Source organism: Pinus tabuliformis, chromosome 8, assembly GCF_031772625.1.
Source record: "Pinus tabuliformis cultivar Carrire ecotype Pingquan chromosome 8, CPIR1, whole genome shotgun sequence".
Classification (NCBI taxonomy): Eukaryota; Viridiplantae; Streptophyta; class Pinopsida; order Pinales; family Pinaceae; genus Pinus; species Pinus tabuliformis.
The window spans coordinates 1,297,674,929-1,297,701,280 of record NC_142294.1 but is presented as its reverse complement, the minus strand read 5'-3'; the positions used below and the strand labels follow the sequence as shown (position 1 = coordinate 1,297,701,280).

The 26,352-nt window shown below is 35.2% G+C and overlaps 1 long non-coding RNA gene across 1 annotated transcript; it reads left to right on the top strand.

The window, feature by feature from the left end:
- The first annotated feature begins 6,898 nt into the window (after positions 1-6,898).
- Positions 6,899-14,193, top strand: LOC149240213 (uncharacterized). The gene is made up of 2 exons (XR_016245512.1): positions 6,899-6,996; positions 14,106-14,193. It is a non-coding gene; the product is annotated as an uncharacterized LOC149240213 (long non-coding RNA).
- The last annotated feature ends 12,159 nt before the right edge of the window (positions 14,194-26,352 follow it).

Below are 26,352 nucleotides of genomic sequence, written 5' to 3'. Positions count from 1 at the left end.
TGTGTCATATTTTTCCACCATGTGTCTTCTCTGAGACCTATTATCATATGCCCCAATTGTATTTTCTTCCTATTCGTGACTGATCCCAAAATGTTGCTGCTTTTGCAAATCTAAAAGGCTCCAAAGAATGAATGCATTAACTTTGGCTTGATTTTCCTAATTCCTTACAAGTCTTTCCTTCGCCTCAATCAACCAGTTATTATTTGCCTTGAATAATTGAATATTTTCCCTCAAACTCCTCAGTGTATATTCTAGATTAGGATAATACTCTTCTCCTTGCTGCTCAAGTGAATTTTCCCATTCCACTGGTTTCACATCATGCTTGTACGGGGATTTATGGGAACTATAGTCCACCATTTTTCTCTTCATCTTTGATCTTCTATTTATTGCAAACATACCATGTTAGATCAACCCAATATAATACATAATAAAAATCATATCTTAGTGTATCTCAAGGGAGGCTATCACATTTGCACAACTCACTCCAAATTAACATGATATATATATTAATAGCAACACATATCAACATCATGATGATGCATTATAATAATGCAAAATTGCAACAATAACTGCACACATGATAACCTTAACCATCTGCATGTACCCTGAGGTCTAGTGCTACAACATTGCTTTGATACCATCCTATGGTATCAATTAATACCCAAAGGAAATGTAACACTGCTATGATACCACCCTGTAACCACCCCTTCCCACATTTACCCACTTTTACAAGCTCTTAAGGGTAAACATGAGCTGAGTGTTACTATGACATGACTTGACCTTCAATTTCCACTTACGAAAGTGTGGTATACTAACCAGAAGCATGCTACCATCCCTCAAGGACACTATATAACCCAGGTGACTGACAAAAATCATTGGTGATCAATCCCTGAGTTGGAACTTTCACTTCTCAAGCTTCACATCCCAATCACATGCTTGAAACACTATGTATGTGGTTATAAGGCTCCAACCACACTCATGAGCCTTCCTGCATGCAGTTATAACCAAAATTCTCTAGTTCAAAGGGTGCCGTTGCAAGATTTGTGCCACTTTTTTAGGCCTAGACTACAATCCACTTCCCAGAAAAACCTAGAACTCTCTAGAATTAGATGTAAGATAATCACAAGTCTAAACAATCAATACTAGAGCTATACCTTGTCCAAGACATGCCTAAGGCATGATAGATATTTCATCAAACATATGGTAAGCATAGTAGCTACAGGTTATGAATGCATATTTGATCAAGATCTCTTTAAATTCATCAGAGAATCATCAAGAAGGCTCAATTCTCTCTCAAACTAGCTGCAACAACACTTGTTAGCCCATGAATACATTAACTATTCCATAATTAATTAAATCGCGAACAAGAGCTATAGTAAGGGCACATTGTTCAACCATGCATGTAACCAACATATAACTATAATAAAATCCATGAAAAAATAACCATATGATCAATACAATAACCATTAAATGTTCTCATAGATCACAATAGGAAAATAACTCATATTAATCATATGTAAAAGCCAACCAAGTTGGGGACTTACGTACCACCCGACCATAGATTGGGCTGAACCAAATCTCTCTTTCAACCAATCACCCCCATTCCATATTTCAAGCATGAATGTGGAATCATATGGTTTAAACCAAAATAGAACCAACCAGGCCTTCCAAAGACCAAACCACTTCAACCCTCAACCGCAATGATTTCACCTAAACCAGTCTAGAAATAACCAACATCAAAACAAGCTTGGATGCCTTCAACTTCCTTCACCAGATCCGAAGGAATTCTCCTATCACCACCCCTCCATCAAGAGTTTTAGGAGAAATACCATCTCCACCCTTGACCCTTGGGAATTTCCCCAAGACCACCTCAACCACGATCTAAGTCTACTAGCCATCTAAAGCTTAATCAAATAGATAACCCACTACATCATGGTTATATAGGAAATGGAAAGGCAAGGTTGAAACCACTGTCAATCCAGAAAAATCCCATGCCAATGAAAATAAAATAACCAAAGAAACGCATGCACGTTCCATTCATCCAAACCTCAACAAGGAAATCACACATGCAACCGATTATCTACATTGAATTCCAACTATAGCTGCTGATCCCACCTTATTTTTTGTTGTGCACAATTCCTTTGCTTGTCCTTATGTTACAATAATGCTCTAAGTGTGAAATAATGTAAGGAAGCTAGAATGAACAAGAGATTAGCCAAAAAAATGTCCAAAGTTGAGCTAACCAAAGCTATGAATTGTTTCTCTGATGCCTTTTTATCGTTGATATCTAGTCTCTTCCTTTCCTTTTTCCTTTTTCTTTCATTTTCTCCCTAATTTCCCTTGCATGCATATTTGTGTCTCTTCATCTTCCTTTTCTCCTATTTTCCTTTATTTCCTTAATTAAATGTCATTTATTTCCTCTTTGTCTTTGCCAATTTCTATAGCCATTAATAAATTGCAAGTGATGCCCGCTACAATGTTTACCCACCATTCAACTTGGAATACTTGTCCCGTGACCTTGGTTTATTTTATTACATGAAAAATCAACCAGGTGATGTTACACCCATGGTCCCATAACACACACTTCCAACATGTCAATCATGGAGAAAGTGAAGAAAATTGATTGTTCTCTATCCTAATCAATTAACAATATAACTTAGTAAGTCTATGCACTAGAGATCAACATTTCTTCCCTCAATACAAAAGTTAACCTTTGTTTTGATAAGATTTAGAAGATAGAGGGTAAGTGTGGTGAGGATGAGAAGTTATTAAGTGAAGTCTATCATAAGTTTTGATATAATAACAACTCATTTTTTATTATTCCTACAATTTGATGCATCACTCCCATAAATTGTATTTGGATAGTTTAATGGGTTGGATTTAACGAGTTTAATTGACCAAATGGAGCACTAATGTCCATTTATGCCATAATGGATGACCTATTCAAACTTTGAACTACTTACTATATCTAGATAGAGAATGTTTACAATGGCAGAAATTGCATAAGGGATCTTCTCAATGGTTCACTACATGGAAGAAGTTTGTGAAAATTTTGTTTTCCCGTTTTATTTGTTATGTTAATTTTGTGGGCCAATTTACTAGATTGTGTTAAATATGCATGGTGGATGAATATATTAATCCTTTTGAATGTTTTGCCATTATAACATAAATTTTAACTAAATAATTTTTAAGAAGTGCATATCAATGTACTCAAGGAGGAAATAAATGCCCCAGTGAAGAAGAACTACTTGATTGGAGCTACTTAGCTCACTTGTTGTGCACAAGGTACCGTGTTGAGTCCATTCCCATGCCCAAATGTTGTGTCTCCTCAATAGGCAACCCCACCCCTCAAGATCCACATGTTGACATGGGTTGAAATGGTGGAATGTAAGTAAGAGTCTGTACTACAAATATGATGAAAGGTATTCTCCCAAGCATAATGTAAGTGTAAGGAACGAAAATGATTTACGACCATTTTTTATCATGAAGTTAATGGAAGGGTTCATGGGGACATCACCCCCAACGAATGCTTAGTAGAGGATCCACCAACGATAAGTTTTTCTATAAAATGCATACTTTTGGTTATGTATCTACTCTTTAAATCAAATATTATTTGAATTTCGGTGCATTCTTATATATAGTCTTTTTTTTGTTTTCAAAAAACATATAATTGGATTAATATTTATATTTTTGGGTACATGAATAAAGACAACCAGACTTTTGTGATTAAATATGAAACTTGTGAATGAAACAAAACAACTCAGAAGAGCAAAACCTCCACAAACATTACAAGCTTTACTTATTCCAACCACAATATAAATATAAATGGACATTTCTATATATTTATTATAAATTTATCTAAATTAAATAACAAATCAATAATCATATACAGATTTTATTATGAATTTATCTAAATTAAATAACAAATCAATAATCAGTAATTAATTATTTTTCTGAATATATTAATTAAAGGCCATTCAAAATGTCTATACTGTAGATATTTCTCAACTTCATAAATCAATTATGATACCACGCGATGTTTAAGATTGAAATTACCCAATTAAATCTCAACCCAACTTATCACCTCCAAAGAGATTCAAAAATTTTTCCCCCTAAACACTTGATTCGAGGTACTGAGACTATCGACCAACACTGAACGAGTCAAAAAACGAACAGTGGTACGCACCCCAAAATCAATGTGCTCGCCAAGATGCGTGCACTTGTCCACGAATTACTTCATGGATTCCCATGCGCCACAGAGACGTTGAAGCATAGCAGGGCAGTTGTTGAAAATCGATACATTCAAGCAGCAGCAACAACTATTCTAGTGGCCCCGCAACAACTATATTGTTTTTAAAAATAAAACAACATCGTCATTAACGTAATGAAGCTGTACTATTGCTTCTCTGTGACATGTGTGTGTACTACCCTCATGGACTTACTGTACTACCACTCGTGGTGGAGTACTACCACGGTACCACCTATTTTTCAATAGCAGCACATTCTACTACCCACTCTTACAAAAGAACCCGCTCTCTCTGATCTGAGCAACTACTCAGAAATCGACATTCATTTGAATCACCTCTTGTTGAAGATACCCATATTAATGTAACTGGTATGCAGAGAATGGCCAAGCAAGAGTTTACTGCAAGCTGTGGTAACCACATCATTGAGTGCAGCGTTGACGATAGAAAATCCTCTAATAGATCTGGAAATATCTATCTGTGTGGAAATGCTATTGATATTGTCAACCCTGCACTCAATAGTATGTTTGCCAATGGCTCCATTTACTATCTTCTTATTCGCACTCATAAATTAAACGATCTGGCAGCCACTGCAGAACTCTGTTGAACAGGCTAGAGATTTGCTCGAGTGTCTGACACTTTCTCTCTGATATTTTTTCTTGTGTGGTATTTCAGGCATGAAGTTTTGGTGGTCTTTTGAAGGGATGCTGTTTCTTTGGGTGGTATTTTGAAGAGATGGGTTTTCCATTATTTGTTTCCATTGTTTTGAGATTGCAATTAAACTCGTGGTTGAGTCACCTGGAGAAGGCAAGTACTCTTAATTGTGCTCAGGGTTTTCATCTTGAATAAGTTGATCTCTGTGGTAGCATGTGAGCTATTTCCATCATTTGTCCCCAATGTTTTGATCTTCTTGTCTACCCTGGAGAACGATGAATTCTCTTGATTGTGATCAGAATTTTGATGTGGAATAAGTTCATTTCTGTGGTAGCATGTAATTTCCATTTCTGTGGTGGTATGTAATGTTTAAATGTTATGAAGGAGATTTTTATAAAATGTTAGGAGAAGAAAATGTTTAGTAATAAAGAGAGAGAATTTATACATTTTTATTTTTATAAATTTTATTAGTGAATTTCATTTTAGAAATGTTATTAGTGATGGAGTCTCTTCTTTTTACAGAATAAGATTGGCATTCAAAAGTAAACTACTATTATTATTTAATAAAATTAATTTATTAATACTATATTAGTGTATTCATTTACATTACACTCAATAAAATGCAATACTTTATTTATGTGATTTTAGTTGACAGCTTTCAATGTACATTTTTTTGCAGATGTATGCAATGTACGATTTTTGCAATACTTTCTTTATGTGATTTTAGTTGACAGCTTTCAATGTGCATTTTTTGCAGATGTATACACTTCATAGAAAATTAGCTTATCTAAACTTCAACCTTCTTTTCTAATATGATTTTTTAGCATTTTTTACACCAAAACTGATGTTGGAGTAGCATTTTTTACACCAAAACTGATGTTGGAGTTTCCCTGGAAATGTTGGAAGTTCCATATTCATACACACACTTCATTTCCAGTAATAATTCTAGGAAACTAACATTTTTAAACTCTTTTTTTATTAACAGATGTGAAAACTTACATTTTTAAACTCTCTTTTGAGCTCATTTTGTGGAAACTTACATTCTTAAACTCTCTTTTGATCTCATTTTCTGATTACTTTTTATGGACAATGAGTGAGTTTCCATTTAAAATGTTTCATACTCATATATACACTTTATCTCGAAAAATAACTCTAAACATAACTTATCCTTGTAAAAAAAAAAGCTTACTTTCTTTTTAGTCCCTGCCTCCAGGCATGGACTATAGTAATCAAAAACTATTAGTTTAGTATTAGTTGAGCTATTTTTAGAACTGGCTAATTAATTATAAACAATGTTTTATAAACATATTGATTTATCATGTTATTTGGCCTCTTCCCGAGGACCAAACCTAATCCAAAGCTAAAAGATAGGTTATAATTGTTTTGTTTGTTTCATATTTCTAAACTTGTAAATACTATCTAAACTAATGTTGTCATTAGTCGAGGGCATTAAATGTTCAGGAACATGCTGTATATACAAGAGCAACAGGACATAGCAGATGAGATCAGGTCGCTGGCTACACCACATGGTGGTTGCACAGCAGTGTTTCCGCCATCTCGCCATCTGTCAGTGGTCAGTGCATGTTTGTGGCGTGATGTGGCCAGGTAAGGCAGGTTTACGGTGGGTTGGACATGCTTTCATTGCCCGTATTTCCATTACTACGACAGGTTCACAGGATTGCCCGTATTTACTACGGCAGGTTCACAGGATCTGCGTCACTTGATGAGCCTCCAGGATCTGCGTTACCTAATGAGCCTCCAGGATCTACGTCACCTAATGAGCCTCAAATTCCTGGAAAACCATCTCAATATTCTGCAAAATGATCTCAGGTTTACAGTGGGCTGGACATGCTTTCATTGCCTGTATTTCCATTACTACAGCATGTTCACAGGATTGCTCGCGATTACCCGTATTCACTACGACAGGTTCATAGGATTGCCCAAGATTGCTCGTATTTACTACGGCAGGTTCACAGGATCTGCGTCACCTCATGAGCCTCCAGGATCTGCGTTACCTAATGAGCCTCCAGGATCTGCGTCACCTAATGAGCCTCCAATTCCTAGAAAACCATCTCAATATTCTGCAAAACGATCTCAGGTATTTTGATTTTTGTTAGGTATTTTGATTTAGCTTTGCAATTCTCCATAATCAATATTTGTATCTCTGTAATTATCCATAATTAATTTGTATCCCTGTAGCATTCACAACAATTTTAGGTTAATAAAGTTCAGAGAATTACTACCATCATCACGGTCTCCATCAACAGTGTAATTGCCTGGAGATGAAAGAGGAGAATGCCTGTTGGAAGAATATGATCCCAAAACATCAGATAAACCTTGTTCTCAGACTCCTTGAGATTACCATTGTTGGAAACGTGCGCACTTAGAGGTAGTGCTGAAGATGACCTCCATTCCTGGTAAGACCTTATATGATAACTGCTGCTTCCCGTTGAATCTCCACTCCCACGGTAGCCATCTTGTTCTTGCCTTCCAGGGATGTCCTTGTGCATATTAAAAGCTGTTGCAGCCTCATAACTGGAGGACCCTGTTCTCTTCAATATTTGAGACCTGCCCCAAATTTTGTCTCGATACTCCATGTCCATCTTGAATGGAGAATCCCATTCGCTTGTTAGACCAGAGCATACATAACACACAATAGATTTATACCCAGAGACTTAGACGGCAATAGTAGAGAATAATTCACAAAGACAGACAAATGGAGAAACAACAAGATTACTCAATCAGAAACAACGTAATAGATAAAACAATCACTGGAGAACAGAAATCACTTTACATTACATAACAGGCTTGGGCCTTGGCTTGCATTCCTTGGCCAAAGAAATTACAAATTTATGGAGGCAGAAGAAGGATCTAGAATCATGTATGTGATTTAGATGGAGATCTGGAATGATCTAGAAACTAATGGCAGTGTAGAAAGATCTAGAATCCTAGAGATCTAGAAACTAATGGCGGTGTGGAGATCTAGAAAGATCTGATCTAGAAGGATCTAGAATCCTGCATGAATTTGGCTTCACACTTAACATTCTCCCACTTGAAGCCAAATAAGAGTCATCAAGTCACACCGAGTCCTACCATGCCTCTACATAACTCATGTTTATTTTGTGGTATAATCTTAGTGAGCATATCAGCAGGGTTCTTATCTGTATGGATCTTTTCCAAGGATAATTTTTCTTCCTCCAACACATGCCGGATCCAATGGTACCTTAAGTCAATGTGCTTGGTTTTTGAATGAAATGCTGGGTTTTTCGCCAAATGAATGGCACTCTGACTATCACAATATAACACATACTTGTCTTGCTTTATTCCTATCTCTCCTAGGAATCGCTGCATCCACAACATCTCTTTACAAGCTTCTGTTGCAGCTATGTACTCTACTTCTGTTGTAGAGAGGGCTACTATTCTTTGTAGCCTTGACACCTAAGATACTGCTGCACTTGCAAATGTATACAAATAACCTGTAGTGGAATTTCTGGTATCCATATCTCCATCCATATCCGCATCTGTAAATCCTTCAAGCACAGTCTCATCATGACCAAATCGTAAACAATAATGACTAGTACCCTTGAGATACCTCAAAATCCATTTTACTGCTTGCCAATGTTGTTTTCCTGGATTGGCAAGGAACCTACTCACTACTCCCACTGAATATGCAATGTCTGGTCGTGTGCATACCATGGCATACATCAAACTGCCAATTGTTGAAGCATAAGGAATCTTGCTCATCTCTTCTTTCTCCTTGTCATCACCAGGACATAATTCAGTACTCAACTTGAAGTGGGTTATAAGGGGTGTACCAACTGGCTTGGCATCCTTCATATTAAACCTGTCAAGCACCTTCTTGATATATTTTTCTTGTGACAGCCACAACCTTTTGTTTTTCCTGTCACGCATAATCCTCATGCCCAATATCTATTGTGCTGGTCCCAAATCCTTCATTGCAAATTTGCTACCCAAATATTTCTTCAACCTATTGATCTTATTCTTATCATGCCCAACAATCAACATGTCATCCACATATAACAATAATATGATATACTTTCCTTGATCATACCTCTTGATATAGACACAATGGTCAGCTTCCAACCTCTGAAAACCATGTTCCAACATGAATGAATCAAATTTCTTGTACCATTGTCGAGGTGCTTGTTTCAACCCATAGAGACTCTTCTTCAACCTACAAACAAGGCCTTCCTTGCCTTTCTCTATGAAGCCTTCTAGCTTCTCCATATAAATTTCTTCCTCCAATTCACCATGAAGGAATGCAATTTTTACATCTAACTGTTCACATTCTAGGTCTAAAGCAGCAACTAGACCAAGAATGACTCTAATGGATGACATTTTAACAACAGGTGAGAAAATTTCAGTGAAGTCAATACCTTCTTTTTGGGCAAAACCTTTCACCACCAGCCTTGCTTTATACCTCTCCTTCTTTTCGTCACCTTCATGCTTAATCCTATACACCCATTTGTTTTGTACAACCTTTCTACCTTATGGGAGGTTTACCAACTCCCAAGTTTTGTTTTCCTGCAAAGAGTTCATTTCTTCTTCCATTGCTTTCTTCCATTCTTTACTGTGCTCGACTTTACAAGCTTCTTGAAAACAATTAGGTTCACTTTCATTAGTCAACAAAATATAGTTTGAAGGAGGATACCTTTGTGAAGGCTTATGAGGCCTAGAAGATCTGTGAGCCAACTGTGGTGGTGCATTATCAGGTTGAATCTCCTGTAAAGGTTCATGCAAGATTCCTTCTTGTTGTTCATCATTTTCCACTTGTTGTTCTTCGTGCTCCTCAATTTGTTGTTCATTTTCTTGTATTGGTGGTATGTTTTCCTACTTCTCTTCAAACCTTTCAATAACCTTCTTGACCTCCAACTCACCTACAGTTCTCTTGAACATTTATGACTCATTAAATATAACATCCCTGCTTCTAATAATTTTATGTTTGACTGGATCCCATAGATGATAACCAAAATCTTCATCTGCATATCCTAAAAAAATGCATTTCATAGATTTATCATCTAGCTTAGTTCTATTTTCTTTGGGAATATGTACGAATGCTTCACATCCAAAGATTTTCAAGTGAGAACAATTCAAATTCTTACTAGTCCAAACTTCTTCAAGGATACTGCCATCCAAGGCTATAGTTGGAGATCTATTTATGAGGTAGCAAGCGGTCCTGACTGCTTCAGCCCAAAAATTCTTCTCCAAACCGGAATTGGACAACATACATTGCACCTTTTCCATAATGGTGCAATTCATCCTTTCTGCGACACCATTCTGTTGAGGAGTACCAGGCACAGTCTTCTCATGTTTTATGCCAAACCTGTTACAATATTCCTTAAATGCATTTGAGCAATATTCTCCACCATTATCTGTTCTTAAACACTTCAACAATTTGTTAGTCTCTCTTTCAATAGCAACATGGAAATTTTGAAATATTCCAAACACTTCACTTTTATTTTTCATAGGATATGCCCAAACCTTCCTAGATGCATCATCTATAAATGTTACAAAATATGATGCTCCTCCTAATGGTTTGAGGTTAACAGGCCCAAACACATGAGTGTACTAATTCTAACACATTTTTCTTTCTGTCATGGCCACCTCTAAGGAATGAAACCCTTTTTTATCTACCATATATACAATGCTCACAAAGATCAAGATTGTAGGATTTCAAATCTGGAAATAAATTTTTACCAACAAGGATTTTTAAGCCCTTCTCACTCATGTGACCCAAACGCTTATGCCACAGATTTGCTAAATTTCCTTCTTTTGTGACAACAGCCAAATCTGATTTTCCTATCAGTGTATTCAGTGTGTATAATGTTCCTATCTTGAGTCCTTTGGCCACGACCAATGCACCTTTGCTAATTTTCCAGCCTCCTTTTCCAAAGCTTGTCGAATAGCCTTCATCATCCAGTCGTCCCATAGAGATTAAACTCATGCGCATTTCTGGTACATGCCTAACCTATTTCAACAATATATCTTGTCCATCTTTCATCTTGATCTGGACATCTCCCACTCCAACAATACTGCAAAAATGATTATTCCCCAAATGCACTCTACCATAATCACCAGGATTATATGAAACAAAACTATCTTTGCATGGGGTTACATGGTGAGATGCCCCAGAGTTAAGGATCCAATCAAAGCTACTACTAGATGTATATACACATGCATCCTCTACTGAAATAGTAAACAACGGATCACCATCTGTGGCTACAATAGTAGTCTCACCTTCATTTGTGTTGGATGACTTGTGATTTGCACTGGAGGATCTCTGATCCTTTTGTCCTTTTTCCAGAATCGACATTCTTTCTTCATGTGCTCGGGTTTGCCACAATGAAAGTAGATGATTCTACCTTTCCTTGATTTTGATCGGCCTCTCGATCTTGATCGCCATTGCTGGCCTCGATCCATTCTCCTACCAGGATCAGTTAGAGCTAGAGCCTCTCCTCCCTGGTTTTCCGCAATTGACTTGCGTCGCAACTCCTCATTCATTAAACTGCTGCTAACATCATCAAACTTCAGGGTCCCTATAGTTGCTGAAGTGCTCATAGCTACAATTAAATTTTCCCAACTGTCTGGCATAGAACATATTAGCAATATGGCTCTAATTTCATTATCTAAAATGATTTTAACAGAGGCAAGTTGATTAGTAATAATATTAAATGCATTCAAGTGCTTAGCAACTGAAGCAACCTCCTTTATTTTGAGATTATAAAGCTTCTTCATCAAGAACACTTTGTTTGATGCCGTGTTCTTCTCATATAGATCATGGAGCTTCTTCCATAATCTTTCTGCCGTCTTTTCTCCAGACACATTGAAATAAACATTCTTTGCTAAATATTGGCGGATTTTTGCAATCGCCTTTCTATCTAGCTTATTCCACTCTTCATTTGTCATCGATGAGGGTTTCTTTGTTGTGCCCTCAATAGGAAAATACTAATCCTTTAAAATCAGTATTTCCCCCATCTGTGATTTCCATAGGGAAAAATTAGCCCTGCTCAACATCTCCATATTTGTAACTGTTGTCTCCATTTTCAATCAAATTCACACCCCAAAACACAAAAACTCCACTTAAAAATAAAACTTTAATTATTACTCTTTAAAATTTTGTAATAATGACCTTTCTTCTTTTAAAATATTCTTTGCTCCTTTTTAAAATATGCTTTTCAAAATTTCAACATATAATTATATATGTTTCATAATAAATATAAAAACATATATAATGTTTTAACCTTTTCACATTTCACACATACATATGTTGGTTTGAGAAAAAACTTGACGTATACGTGCAAGCTTGATGTGAAAAAAAACTTACGAACACCATGTTTCAACTCCAAACTCCACAGATCTCCACGTTTCAAACTCAAGCAACACGTTTCAACATAGATCCACAACCTTGCTTTTCTTACAGCAACTGTCTTTTAGTTCCAACGTTCCTTAGCTATTCCCTAGACAGATCCTTCAACAGCTCTAGGGGTAACAACCAACGTTTTAATGAACGCTACCAGAGTAAGGCGATGGCACTAAGCGGCTTGCATAGTGGATATTCGACCCTAGCTCTGATACCAGTTGTTAGACCAGAGCATACATAACACACAGCGGATTTATACCCAGAGATTTAGACGACAATAGGAGAGAATAATTCACAAAGACAGACAAATGGAGAAACAACAAGATTACTCAATCAGAAACAGCGGAATAGATAAAATAATCACTGGAGAACAGAAATCACTTTGCATTACATAACAGGCTTGGGCCTTGGCTTGCATTCCTTGGCAAGAGAAATTACAAATTTATGGACGCAGAAGAAGGATCTAGAATCCTGTATGTGATTCAGATGGAGATCTAGAATGAGCAGTGTAGAAAGATCTAGAATCCTGGAGATCTAGAAACTAATGGCAGTGTGGATATCTAGAAAGATCTGATCTAGAAGGATCTAGAACCCTGCATGAATTTGGCTTCACACTTAACATCACTGCATCTTGAATGCTCTCGTGCTAAAACACCTTTTCCTGTAAAGCTATTATGAGATGACTGTGCCAAAGGAGAGATCCTTGATTGTGTAAACAATGGAGAACTAGGTTTAGAAAATTGATATCCATTGTGCCCTCGGCCTGCATATTCCATGAAATTCTAAGGAGCTGGTGGGTGACTGAAAGGGCTTTTAGGTCTTTCTTACAGCGTAGGCGATAATGGCAATGCCACAGACAACTCGTTGGTCTAGACATAACAATCATGAAGTTAAAGCGAATTTGACATGTTACACTATCTGTGCATGCAGCCAATGATTTATGTGCACAGGTGTTATGCTCTAGAAAAACACGCAGCCAATAAATTATGTGCACAGGGGTTATGCTATGGAATTTTAAAATCTATTTTATCGTAAATGACAAAAAGATTTAATATTTCCAATTTTATAAAATTTAATTTGCCAAGGCCTCTTTAGTATAGCGAACCTAGCACCGTAAGTGCATATTTCTCAATAAAGTGCAGTTCAAACATTCTCGAACTATGATTTGTGTAGTTGTTTTTTTCTTCTCATTCCCATGAAGTCCAAAAGTATATGTTTATACAGTATCAGATATCTCACATCATGAAAAAAAAACTAATATCGTTATGCAAATCCATTGGCATTGCATTGTGCATGTATCCACGCCAAATTTTGTAACATGTATATAGAAATTATAGTCTATGAAAACAATTGCCCTTTTTAATGTCTTAAAATTAAATGCATTCCAACGGCTACCAAATGTGAAGCTTGTTTTTCATATATGCATTCTGAGAATTTCATGACACCACCCTTACAAAGTAGATCTAGTGAGTCGCCTATACCAAGGGATATGCATATCAGCACAGTTGAAACACCACTTGTACCATTTCATGATCAGGTGCAAGGCATCAATTCTGAGAACTTCATGTCAGAATTTGAATCGGGCATCAATTCTGAGAACATAATATCAGAATTTGTGTCTAATGTTCAGTCTGATGAAAATCATATTGAATTTTGGAATTTGAATTCAGGTTATAATTGCAGTTATTTTGATGACTGGTGTTCACCTCAAGGGGTTGATGATGTTAATACATGATCTGCACTCAGCACTACTGATGTGGCCAATTCGGCTAATATAATTGGTATTTCTGAGGGCATCAACACTACTATTGTGGGAAATGTGGCAGGGCAAGCAACAATGGATATTCCTGAAGGCATTCTTCAGAATGATAGCTCATTGATTGAGAAGAATGTTTTGCAGCCCCAAACAAGCCAGGCGACCTTAAAATCCAATTCAATTGAGGAACCAGGCATGGATTCTTTCCTTGCATCGCTTCAATTTCCAGAATCAACTGGACACGCTGATACCAGTGAAACCTATATTTCTTTGCCAGAAGAATGGAATTTTGATGATGAAATGTCCAAATTGGGTTTCTAAGTTAACCAATGCAAGCTGGAATTTTGATGATGAAATGTCCAAATTGGGTTTCTAAGTTAACCAATGCAAGCTGGAATTTTGATGATGAAATGTCCAAATTGGGTTTCTAAGCTAACCAATGCGAGCTGGATGTAGCTCCATCAATGTAAAAGGCGACTTGATATGAAGTTTTGACAGTTAGGCAGTGCTGATCTCATTATTCATTTTGTCTGTAGCTTGATATATTCAAGTTGGTTTTTTTTTGTTTTTTGGCCTCATTCAGTCATTTATATGAAGATGTTATTTGTAACTTCTATTCTCTGCACATTCTGAAGTTATTTATGAGCCTTGCGGGATGAGCTTTTTATTGGTTTATCTGGTTTTTGTCATCAACTTGGTCTGCCAGAAAATATTACACAGCTGTTGTAAACATTCAAAATCAATTTTGAAATTCTGGCTCTTTTTATCAGTTTTGCAATCATAAATTTGTTGATGCTAGATCACGCTGACATAGTCAAAATTCCGCAACCAAACGTGAGCCGTAAAAGTCAAAATTCAGAAACTTTATGGCTTTTCATGCTCAGCCAGGGGAACACTAAGAACTACGCACAGTCGTCATAAATGCCTGTTTTGAACTTTGTTTTGGAGTTGTGATATATGGTTCTCTTTTGGAACTTTGTAGTGTTAAAATACCAAATTTATCTGATAAGTTTTGCTTTCATCCACAGGCAAAGAAAATGTTATGATTACTTGCTTCTGAAATTTGAGGTAACAGAATAACACAGGTAGAATGATTTACTTCTGCGCAACATGTAATTCAAAGGAGAGACCTTTCTACGGAAGCGTCGGCAGCGAGGGGAAGAGAACTAATTAGAGCAAAAGCTTGTGCGGCTTACAAGACATACATTGGGTTTTTATGTTTCATTGTTTTTAAACTTGTATGTTTCCAAAAGGAGCAATGGGTGAGTTAGCAACAGTTACGTTTGGAGAAAGAAAAATTATGTTGGAAGAGAAAAATATTATGTATAGATGATAGAGGGTACACCCATCATTGATCATCAACAACAATTATGTTTGGAGAAGAAAAATATTATTCATAGATGATATTAGGCTTAGTGTGAATAAATGATGGTTTTATATTATAATTAGTGGTTATGGAAAAATGAACTTGATTAAGATGGATGATTTGATTTACGGATATTATTATCTTGAAAATGATGGGTAAAATGTGGAATATAAGATATTTAATATGTAAATTATGATTTTTTGATAAAAATATGATATATATTTAATTGAATTATTTATTTATATATTTAGTAGAGATTTATTATTATTAATTTGATTTAGTGATTGTTATGATTATATTAAATATAATTATTTTATAAATATCACAAATGAATTAGTTATATAATATGTTTTTGGAAACTTGAATTCATATAATTGTTTATGAAAACTTAAACTCATATTGAAAAAATAATTAATTCACCAAACCATTAACTAAAATATTTTGACAAAAAATAAAAATATTATATATAGATATCTATATATATAATTTAAAAAAATTATATATTTTAAATCAATAAAATTATATAATTATATATTACAATTTTTAAAACTTCCACTCTCTTGATTTAGATGGTGTATTATTATCCATAGTTTTAATATGTAAATGATAATAGGTATATATAATAATTTTACGAGATTCTACCCCTCTTTTATATACATAATTTTACGATTATTTTATATATTTTCCAAATTATTAAAATTAATAAATTTTTGAAATTATATTATGTAAAATTTAAAAGATTTAAATTTTTTGAATATTTAAGTCTTTATGGAGAATTTATATTAATAGATAAAATAATATATTTATATTAAATTTTTAGGATTATTTTATATGTTTTTCAAATTATTAATATTAATAAAGTGTTAAAATTATAATATGTAAAATTTAAAAGCTTTAAAATGTTTGAATATGTATCTTCACATTTCATAATATATTAAGTAATTTTTTTATTTAAGTGTGTAAAATTTTTGAATGTAATTCAATTTATAGTTTGAATTTGTATATCTTCCCGTCTAATAATAGATTAAGTATTTTTTTTATTTAATTGTGTAAATTTTTTAAATGTAATTCAATTTATAGTGAGAGGATTTAAGTCTAAGTAAAAAAATATAATAATAAATTATAAGAGAAAATTTGGGTAAAGATTATTTATTAATAGTTAAAAGTAAGTGTTTCTTATTAAAGGTTATATGTTTAAATGTAGATATACTAGTATAGATCCATCTTAAATTTGGATTTAACATGAGTCTAGAGGGATCTAATTTTTCACATGCAAATTTTTTTATGAGGCTACATTATTTAAATGTTTGTACAGTTATTTTTATTTTTATTTTAGATTCTTTTAGATTTTTATTTTGGCTGACATAGCAAAATTTCAACTTTGATGACGAACACACAACGTTACACATCATACTGGGCTGTAGAGTGGGCCTCTTGGCTCAACTAGGAATTAGGGTGGGGAATGTAACGGTTTTTTTTCCAAACATTGGAAAAAGAGGGTATCTCATTAGCCTGTCTTGGGTTACAAATCAAAATTAATATGGGTTATGGGATAATTAATTAATTAAAAGGGGCTAAAGAAAAAGAAATATTATAAGTCACTTTAATAAAATAGTAAAAAGACATATGGTATTTACCCATGCTATTCTATAGTCCATGGCCATTAAAGAAGATGAGAGCTATTTACTAAGACATGCATTGGGATTATTTTTTTTGTTGATTGAATTGACCTCATGGAGCTTATTTAGGTGAGAGTCCATATAATGTAGAAGGTTAGTTTTGGTGGTAATTGCAACACCCTAGCTGATCTAATGATGATGGGTTTTGGTATTGAGATCATATACCTTAGCTAGTCAAAGAGGAGGGATCAAATCATATTACTCATTGGCGCTGAGCAAGATTGAGATTTTGGAACATTGGTTGAAAGGTTGAAGTAGCACACAATTGTAGATCGGCGAATCTTGAGAGAGAAGATTTCTCCAACTTATATGTTTGTCACATTCCTATGAATTTTGATGTAATTTCCCTCATAGTAATAAATGAATAAATAGTTTAGGTTTTACAATGGAATTTTTTTACAAACATTGCAATTATTGATTTTAAATTAGTCAAAATATTGACAAGAATTATTATGTGCTTTTCTTGAAGAAATTTCATAGAATCATTTTTGGGAAATTAAAATAAATTTAAAAAGGAATATTACAATGGTTCCAAAGTTGGTTTTCTTGCTAGCCTAAGGGATCTAGTAGTGGAAATATTATCATTTTCTTTTGGAGTGAGAAATTTTAATGCAGGTTGAAACCCTAGCCAAGTAGGATTTGTAATTCGATCTCATGGTTAAGGAATCAACTTCAAAGGGCATATTTCTTATTCTATTATGAAATTTGTAGGGGATGAGATTAATTTGGTTGAGGTCGAAATCATCTAAGAACCCTAATTTCTTTAACACTGAGCTACTTCAAGAACTAGTGTTTACCAAGCCAAATTTCTGAGATAACAGGGCTGAATTTCGTTGAAGCTATTAGGGTTGATTTCTATAGTTTGTGGGTCAAATTTGAAGGTCTCTTTAGAGGGAAAATTAACCCTCACTGAAGTCATATTTTATGGTGTTTTTGTAGGTTAGATTAGTATTTTTTTGAAGCCAAAAATTCACTGAATAATAAGGCTCTAATTTGTAGAATGAAGACACCATTACTGTTGAAATATGTAACTAGGTCCGGTCTTCATAATGAAATATGTAATAATAATTCTATTTATTTGATGTAATGAGAAAAATAAATTTATTATTGTTATTCTTGAGGCATGGGTTTCATGCTCAAGAAAATTTATTTTATAGATCAAGCTCCCATTGAGAGATTCTAAGGTTTGTCATTGAGTCTACAAGTCAGGAAAGTCATTTTCATGTATGAACAACCCTTCTTGGGCATGTTACATATTGTAAAGAAAATTATTTGAGTAAAAATAGAGTCAAAGGACCCTCCAAGGTTAAGTAAAGATGCAAGCAACAAGTCGAACTTCCAAAGAGTGTCAAGTCAGACTATTTTAAAATGACTAGAAGCCTATATATACAAGACTAGTCGACCACCTTGGACGAGAATCAATAACACAAAATAAAATTGATCTGAAGTATAGAAGACAACGAATAACGAAGGAGACAAGTTGAAGAATAAGATGTATACTTTGAGGACTATTTTTGGGTAAAAACTTTCACACGTGTGGCCTGAAGCAAGAGCATCCACTGCAAAATATAGACAAAATTACAGTCATACTTAAGAGCCTAGATTCGGTGCCAAAGTAATCTAAATTTAATTTTGAAGTCTTGAGGAGAAGAAGCCTAGTCAAGCAAAGGGGAGAAAGGGCTAGAATTTCCCTAATTACATCACACATGCGAAAGTTGTAGAAAGCTACAGGAGGTCGAGAATTGTAGGAAGAGAAGCAGTCTAGTGTTGCAGGGTTGAAGTCAAGGATGAAGAAGTTGTAGTAAGTTTGAATTTGTTTGACTTGAAAATAAAAGGGCAATGTTTTAATTGGTCTCGGAGGAGTCTTGGTTAAGGTTCTAGGTCTTGCAATTCATCAATTGAATATTCTATAAGAAGAATAATTCTTGTGTGGTTTTCATCTCAGTTGGAAAGGTTTTGGCCTTGATTGATCGCTTATGTATTGTGTCCTTTGTCTTATTATTCTTTATGGTTTGGTATCTATTTTATGAATAAAACACTAATAATAAACATGTGAAATAAGAAGGTAATCAAGTTAAGTAAGAATATACCACAAGAAATTATCAAAGAAGAGAAATCACCTAAGCTAGTTCCCCCCTAGATTTCTCGACATGGTATCAGAGCTAAGGTGACAAGACAAGGAAGGGATGCCTAAAGAAGAAAACTCAAGGTTGAAGCATAAGAAGATCATCAAGAGCATCAATCATCAAGAAGGACCACTCATATCAAAGGCACCACAAGGACAAATATTACATCATCATCTTGAAGGAAATTACTAAAGAAAATCTCAAAACCTTAATTTGTTCAAAGAAGGATTCTACACCTGAAGCATTCTTAGGAACCTCGTACAATCATCACCTCAAGAAGAAGGAGCTCTCAAAGACCCTACCTCTACATAAATAAAGACTACAAATTGAAGCATCTGGAAATATCTTCATCCACGAGAAGCACGAAGAAGGTTTTCCATCATCATCAAGGAAACAAGGTGATCTCCCTCATCTTGAGTCAAGGATCACTTTTGAAGCGAGACATATTAATCAAGAAGACATATTTTATCAACATCAATGATAAATACATCAAGTTGAAGATATTGCCATCAAGAAGCATCTTCACTTGACAAGAAAGTACCTTTATATTTATTACTGAATATGCTATCAAAATGAATTCATTTTTAAGGAAAGAAAAAAGGTGGTCAGTTCGTCAAACTTTCTTACATGGAAGAAGAGGAGAGATTTGATCCTCATATAAAATGAAGTCGTTGATCATGTTAAGGGTTCAATCATTAAACCTCCAAAGGAAGAATCTCAAGGCTTAACAAAGTACATGAAAGGGGAAGTAAGGGTTCAAAGGATTCTTATAGAATCTATCAAGGATCCCCTCATACCTTATGTATCAATATTGGAGACATCAAAAGAAATATATGAGAAACTAGTAGAATTGTTCTCCATAAGTATCGATGGAGAAGTGATATCCTTGAGAAACGAGTTATACAAAATGAAGATCTCAAAGGAGGATGTAATAGCATCATACTTTATGAGGGTGTCAGAAATAAGAGAACTACAATAATTGGGAGAAATAATGTTTGATAAAGAAATGACCACCATAGTGCTCAGTGCACTACTATAGGAATGGTGCAACTTTACATCAATTCTCTATGGAAAGAAGGAAGCTACCCCATTCAGTGAAATTTGGTCATTGTGTAAGATTGAAGAAACGAAGATGAAGGAAAAAATCGATGTAGGATCAAACAAGCAAGTTTAAGGATTTCCTGCCATGGCTAGGAAGAATGAACAATTTGGAAGGTTTGGTCCTCAGAAAAGGAACAAGAATGATATGTCGAAAATCCAATGTTATGGTTGCCATGCATATGGGAACTACAAGATAAATTTTCTTAAACACAAGAAGGAAAACAACAAACGAGGAAGGGAAGAAGCCCATGTCATTGAAGAAGTAGAAGAAGAGGAAGTGAAATATCTCTACTATGACTGAAATAATCTCTTCCACTAGGTCCTTTTCAGTTTTTGTAAAATATAGCTATAATGATAGGAAACATTATAAGAATGATTGGATTAATCATTTTAGGATGGCATCATAATAGCATATGGTTGAAGCAAGAGATCATGACAAGAAGATTGCTAAAGAAAAAGCCTATAATAGTCATCATAAGAAGAAAGTGGCTCTGGGTAACCTCATTGAAAGCATAAGTAGTACTTATGGGTAGGAGAAAGTCATATAGCATAAAATTCATCATACATCATCATAATTAGAAAGGAGCATTTCCAAGATGAGGATAATTATGATCCTTCAATGAATCTTCATTAGAAGGTTCACCTCTCTTGGAAGAAGCTAGCGTCTCACTAAGAATTCTAACTTGTATGGGATTCATTGTTTGGAAGAATGATGGTATGGAGACAAAAGAGTGTAACATGTCAAGATGGTTGAAATACTGTTAATCAAGAAAAGGAAGCTATTAAAGAAAGTCTAGATGACCAAAAGAAGGAAAGATGTATATATGCATTTCATTGATTCATGTCATCATATAGTTGGAAAAAGCATGAGTAAATGCTCTACCTCATAAGCATGATCAAATAAAAAGGGATCTCCTCAGAAATATACACGAAGGCATGATTCACATATTAACTAGATGAAATAAAGATAATATGTCCTCGTACGGAATATGAGGTGGTTGAAAAATATGAATGAAATATGGATGAAAGCTCTTAGGGATAAATATGTGAATAAATAAGGAAATATAGTGAAAGGTGCAACTATGGTCACGTGGAAAAGGATATCAACATCTGATGACCAGAAGAATTGTCCGTGACATATCCATAGAGAAGTCATTAAGACCCTAATAAGGTTTGTAAAGAAAGGAGACCCTTGACATTGAAATTCTTGGAGATGTGCTTATGAATGTGCAGCATGTTGATGTTGCAAGCAAGATGTCACGATGAAAGGCCATCACAAAAGGTAACTTTCACTTGATGTTCATTTTTTATTTTTGAGCAACATTTGGATGGGTTGATACAGGGCTACCAAAAAATGGTTGTAAATGTCACCTACAACTAGCACTCATGTGGTTGGATGAAAGATCCCAAAGGAAACATGACTTGGAAGAGGTAGTTGTATGAAGAAAAACCAAATGTGGATTAAAAGATCAATTTCCGATGAATAAAAGGATGACATGATTGGAAAGGTTTGTGAAAGAAAGTGATGGATGGTCGATGCCCTATGAAGAAGTCCAAAAATATGAAGGATCCATAGTGATCAAGATGAAATTCATTACATTGAAAGGAGGAGCTCTTCAAACAGCTGAAGGTACCATGATCTCCATCAAGGAGCTACTATTGGAAAATAAGTCCCTAGTTAAGAAGGAACTTGGGTACATACCTTTATAGGAAAATAAGTCCCTCGTTAAGAGCTAGATATAGACACATCATTATTTTCTTCATATTGTGAAGAAAGAATGGAGGATTGGGTAAAAATCTAGCATCCTATTGGCAAAAAATGATGAATGGGTTCAGACACATGGGCCAACAAAGGCTCCATTGTAGTCTAGTGTAATGCCGACATTTTCATCCTATTTAGGAATAATAAGGAATCTCACCCAAGGCGTGCCACAACCTTACTTAGTTAAGGGGCTGGAATCTGGTATCGGGAGAAATCACATGGAGGGAATCAACACCCAGTAAACCCAGAACTAGAAAACCAAAGGTGCAATAATGACAACTCAATCATTCTAGAAGAAAATATATTGTGCATGTGTAATCATAATAAAAATTTTAAAAGGCCACATCAAGTCACACATAATTTTTGAGCACTCGATCAAGCTCCTTGGGCGCTAAAACAAAAACTCGATTGAGGGCAAAAGACTAACCCTTGATTGAGATATAATGCTCGAGCGAGCCACAGGGCTCAATCGAGCCCTTTATATATATATATATATATATATATATATATATATATATATATATATATATATATATATATATATATATATATATATATACCGCTCCCACAGCCTGTGCACCATGCGCCATTTGCACAGACCACAAGAGCTTGACAGAAAGTTTGAGAATAACTCGATTTAGATTATTGGAGCTCAATCTAGCAATGGAACCTTCAAATCAATCTCTCCAACCACCCTGCCAACATAGCAGAGGCTCAAATGAAGGTAGGTACTCTATCCTTGGTCTTTCTTATTTAATTTCTTTTGCAATATGCAACAAATTAATTTTAATAAATAACAACCATGTACAAAAACCATGAAACCATATAAAAATTATGAAAACCACAAAAAAAACCCTTTAGAAAGGCTTAGAAATTCAAAAAACCAACCAAGAAAACCATAAAAAAAACCTTTAAAACAACTTCGAAAACTACAAAACCAACCTAGAAAACTCTTCGAAACCACCAAAAATATTATAATTTAGGTTTTAAATTTGTTTCTTACTTGTAGTGTTTTGTGTATTAAATGCATATTTTCTGATTTTGAATAGTAAAACAATTTTTTTTCTAATTATTTTAGGTTTTAAAGTTTTTCTTTAGGATTTTGTGAAATAAAATTTCGATTTTTTTTTATAAGTTTTTGTTATTTAAAATGCATTTCAAATTTCTAGCAAATTTAATCGAAAATATATCCCAAAATATTCCATAACAAAAAACAACAAAACTATAACCAATAAATAAGTAAATTAGGAGCTTGAGATTGACATGATGAATATGATTGATCATAGCGAAACTCTATTTATAAAATTAGAAATTTTATTTAACTTTATTATTTTAAAGTTAAATTAATTTATATTTTAAATAGCTTTTAATAATAAATATAGTATGATTCTAGTTTTAAAAATAAAATATTAATCTTTAAAGTTAAAAATCTATAAAGATAAAATTTTGATATATATATATATATATATATATAGATATATATATATATATATATATATATATATATATATAACAAAAAACTATATAACATCATGTCACTATATAATTATAACATCTTTTATAAATTGTATATAACATAATATAACATGTAACTATATTTAACTATAACATCACATAAATATATAATATAATTCTAATACATGTCATGTGTCAAAGTTAAATATTAAGAACATAAATTCTATTGTAGTAATGGATTGGCATGAAATTTTATTAGGTTTTTAAATATGCTTATTTCAATTTTTTTAATATATATTTATATATAGTTGCGCTATGAATAAAATGAATTATTTGGAAATGAGAAAAAGGTTGAGGGCATATTTCTTCACTTCTTTCGATTGTGTTTACATGGAACTCAATGTACTTTGGTTGATAAAATATCAAAAAATGGACTCTACAATTTATGACTTTAGGCTCTGTTAGCCTCCTGTTGCAACAGGGTTTCATATTTCATGATTGACAATTTTACATGCCAAATATGTCATACTTTGCAGGCTGCAGTGTTCCATATTTCCACAAGATGCCATGAACTGTGCTAGTCCAAATGGCACTGCTGTATTCCAATTTTGATGAGTTGTTCCAGTTTTGAAGAGTTTTCATTTAAGGGAGGTCCAAACAGTCTAATCTTGGTCTCCCTAGGTTTCAATTTCCTGTTTAGAATATAGATAATGTATCTGTGCAAACAGTTTAATCTTGGCAGATTTGTAGATAAGTAGAGAATCAAAGGGACCCAACTGCTTAATCTGGGCCCTTGGCAGAAATAAGTGTAGATTTAGATAGGAAAACATTCAAAAGAAAAATTGTAAATCAGGGTCTGCAAGTCTAAGTGCACCCACCCAAAAAGAAGAAAAAATGTTAGAAAGGTAGGCTGGGTAGGTAGCTGTGAGGTTGCAGAATGATGATTCATGATCAATCTTGTGTTTTAAAGTCTTATATCTTTTCAGATCACAATTATCAGGCAGTTTTTCATCTGGAGGAGCTCGAGCTAGACATAACTAACTTCCCCTTCTTCTCATTTCCCAAGTCATTTACTAAATTCCCCAAAGAGGTCAAGATTTGCTTGATTCCTCTTAGTTCCATCATTCTCCATATCAGTTGCCTGGGTGAAGATCTGCTTCGCCCAAGGATTTCATTTCTTTACACGTTCTTTTCCCCAAAATTAGCCTAAGGACCCTTAACTTAGCGCTTTCTGGTCATCTCCATATTAACTACTGACTGTATTATCTAAATCCCTAATCTGTATCCCCTTCCCCTACTAAAACTATGTATATAAATCCCAAAAATATTAAATATCCCCTCCCTGGCACTATAGCCATATTTCCCCTAAAGTCCGGGGAAAGGCAGTCCATCTGGGGCTGTTTTTAGCCCATCCGAGTCTTACAGGAATTAGTCTGGCACCTGGTCAGGCTAATAACCATTGTTTCCTAGTCCTAACCCTCAAAAACCCTCTTTCCCGCCCCTAACCTAAAGTTTTGTGCACAAATCATTAAACCCCCGCTCATAAACCCTCAAAAAACCACGTTTTACCCCTTATGCCAAAGTCCTGAGTGTAAATATATTAACCCGCCCGTTTATAACCCCCATAACCCACGTAAACCATAGTTTTGACCCCCCCCACCGCGCTTTATTAAATTTGGAATATTCCGTGTATATTCTCGCCCCTTATCCCTCCGCCGCCTAACCTTCGCCACCGACCGTCCGATCACCCGCCCCACAGATCAACGGTGGGCGGGCTTTCCCCTCTCCCAAGCCACCCGAAGGTTAGCGTCCGGGAGATGGGCGGTATTCCCGCCGTACTCCCGCCACGCGTCGCCTCCTGGGCTGTGGCGGAGCCCCCCCTGACAAAACCACCCTTCCTCAAAGGCGGTGCGCCCAGAAACCATTTACCGCCCTCCTCCATCCTACGTCAGCACCACGTCGACGCTGATGTCATCTGCCTGCGTGGCCTCCTGCCACCGTACCACCGAGTCACCCTGCCACGTCCCTGCCACGTGTCCTGCCACATCATCAGACCCACCGTACTGCCACGTCACCTCCGTACATGCTGACGTCATCATGCTGATGTCATCCTGCCACGTCATCCGCCGTACGAGGTCCGTCATGCTGACGTCATCAACAATTTTGGCGCGAAGGGTGAAAATCGCACTCTGGAGCCCCGGAATCAGTTTCTGAGGCAGTTTTTCGCAAATCGCGCATCGCTGGATAAATTAGGCCAAAATGGGGAATCTTCTTATCGCGCAGCCCCCAGCAAGCCTGAAAGGCGCCGAATGACCCGTTTTTCTTCGCGAAGCATGCAGAAAGGAGCAGAAGACAGTTCTAGAGGAAACAAAGGCCGAACAACGACCATTAACTTGTGATTAGACCCACAACAAAGGAGAAAAGCAACCCAATTCATTTGTCAGAGAGTATCAGAGGAAAGAGAAGTAGCAAAGTGTACCAGTTAAATTGTTTAATGGAAACCTTCAGTTCTCAAACCAGGTTAACATTGAATGGCCGCCAACAAAGTCAAATCAGGCAGTGAAAGCCTATCCCAACTCTCAAATCACAGTTGAAGCATTTAAGGCCACCAAACTATAATGGAGCAGAGACCCATGCACAGTTATTGCAGAGACAACTGCACCAAGCCACCGAGGACAACACATTTACTCAGTCCCCATACGGCGGCCCTCAGCGCAGCTCAAGATATTTTATGCATTAATTTTGGATAGGATTAGGTTAAAGTAATCATCTTTCTTTCAGACCTGTTTAGGTCAAACTGTAAATAAACAATTTTGAAGAGTTTTTCC